The sequence below is a fragment of the Schistocerca piceifrons genome, unplaced genomic scaffold, assembly GCF_021461385.2.
Source record: "Schistocerca piceifrons isolate TAMUIC-IGC-003096 unplaced genomic scaffold, iqSchPice1.1 HiC_scaffold_1160, whole genome shotgun sequence".
Taxonomy (NCBI): Eukaryota; Metazoa; Arthropoda; class Insecta; order Orthoptera; family Acrididae; genus Schistocerca; species Schistocerca piceifrons.
The window spans coordinates 25001-27500 of record NW_025726973.1 but is presented as its reverse complement, the minus strand read 5'-3'; positions in this window follow the sequence as shown (position 1 = coordinate 27500).

Below are 2500 nucleotides of genomic sequence, written 5' to 3'. Positions count from 1 at the left end.
AGGAGGTCCATGCGGAAAATAGAATATCCCCCCCTTTCGACATCCACCATTGCGCAGATAAGGCACCAATACCCACACATGTCCTATACAACGGTGCACCCAACATCACAATAGTACCTCCTGTCACAGCGCACAAACAATGACATGAGTCAAAGACACAGGTCTGACACAAGCATAGAATTGGAGCGCCGCCTCTAATAAGCCAAAGGTGCATCCTGACGTGACAAATCTGATCATGTCACAAGCATTCACTTACTATAATCACTATCAACGAACCTGCTCCCCCCCCTTACACCTTTCCTTACAACAACGTGTAACCTAACCTAACCTAACCTAACCTATGTTGTGCCTTAACCTAACCTATGTTGTGCCTTAACCTAACCTATGTTGTGCCTTAACCTAACCTATGTTGTGCCTTAACCTAACCTATGTTGTGCCTTAACCTAACCTATGTTGTGCCTTAACCTAACCTATGTTGTGCCTTAACCTAACCCATGTTGTACCTTAACCTAACCCATGTTGTACCTTAACCTAACCCATGTTGTACCTTAACCTAACCCATGTTGTACCTTAACCTAACCCATGTTGTACCTTAACCTAACCCATGTTGTACCTTAACCTAACCCACGTTGTGCCTTAACCTAACCCACGTTGTGCCTTAACCTAACCCACGTTGTGCCTTAACCTAACCCACGTTGTGCCTTAACCTAACCCACGTTGTACCTTAACCTAACCCACGTTGTCCCCTAACGTAACCCACGTTGTCCCCTAACGTAACCCACGTTGTCCCCTAACGTAACCCACGTTGTCGCCTAAACCTGCTCTGTAATTGTTATACGACTCGTTCAATTAGTGTAGTGTTGCCCACCCGCAACCCTCGCAATATAGTTCGCTACTCGCACTGCCCGCTCCCCTGTGTATCGCTTCATGTTAAACACCTTGCAAGTCTTGCTCACTTTCCACATGCTCCTGCTGTACACTGTAATGTGGATGGCAGCAGGACGTACATGCCGCCCCTCCCCACGTCCCCACCTTGCCCCCTGCCTTCGCAAGCTGGTTGGTGAGAACTTTGCATGTTCAATGCCCTTCGCATGCGACGTACTCAGGCTACGTTGTGGTGCGGCCTGTGTCAACTGTCCGCTAATGTCGTACGCGTAAACCACAATCTGTACTGCACATTCGTCCTTATGTACTGAATGATACATCGTGGCACATGTGTGACCGTACAACGACTGCGCCCAAAAACGGCGGACCATACAGTGCAAATATTGTGCACGCAGCTACGTGTCGTCTCCCTATGAGAGCTGGATTGCAGTGTGGTACGCCATAGAGACGTGTGGGAGGAACGGACGCCGTGGATGGCGATCAGCATGAGCTGTCTGTTGATGTATTCGGACCTAGTCGTCTCTCCTCACACACCGTGATGGCATGGTGCACCGCGTTCCATATCTGCGACATGCTACAGAGGCCGGTTGACAGTCGTTCGAGCAATGGACATCGCATACGTACGGGGGCCACCTTCCACGTATTGTCTAGGCGTGCACATTTTGTTGCGTGTATGTGGGCAGACGTAGTGTGGCGTGACACCTGACACAGGCATGCAATAATCGTTGAAGTTGCAAATGGCGATGGACGCCTGCGTTTTCTGGTGAAGTTACGCAAATGAACAAATGGTAACCTGTTGTGGTGCGGTTGTTCTCGCTAGGGGTGAATCGGTGATGGCGACGATAGGTTGAGGTACTAACCGGTTGTTCCAGCGATACCCACCATGCCGACGAAACTGAACGGCATCTGGGTGTGAAGCGATACGCGGCGGTGGCTGGGTGGGACCGTCCCCGGCCGGTGAGGGGGCGCCTCCCGGCGTGCTGGCCGCGCGGTGCGTGGGCGCACGCGCTACAGCCGGCTGGTGGGGGCGGCCAGTGGCAGGCGCGCCGGCCGACGGACGCGGCAGGCGTCGCAGCTGCGCGCCGGCGCACCCTGCGCGCGGCGCCGTGCGGCCAAAGTAGGTCCTCGCGGGCCCGGTGCGAAGCGCGGTGGACATCTTCAGTGTGCTGGTCCGATTGAGGACTGTGTGCGTTGAGGATGCGCCGCCGCCCGGCGCTCGGCGCCGCGACGCCGTCTGCTGCTCGGTCGCCCCAGCGGTTCTCGCTGGTGGTTTGTATCGCAGCTGTGCGGATGTGTTGGCGCGTGCGCTGTGCTGGGAGAGTTCGCTTCGGCACCCAAGTGGGGCTTTTGTCCTTCTGTGGCGCTGGCGTTGGAGCTGCCGGTCACCGTAGGTGGCGCGTGTTGTCTCCCGCCGGCAATGCCACGACAGCACGCTCCCGGGCCTCTGTCGGCAGCGGCAAGCTCAGTTGGGAGCACGGGTGGTCGCACCGAAAGCGTCTACTCGCCTAACTCCGGGCGATTGCGCCTCTCTCGAACCCGACCAAGTACTTGGGACGGCGCTGCGCGCCGCCGGGACCTGAGAGGGTTTCGAGGTGTATTGTGCAGGGGAGCTCAG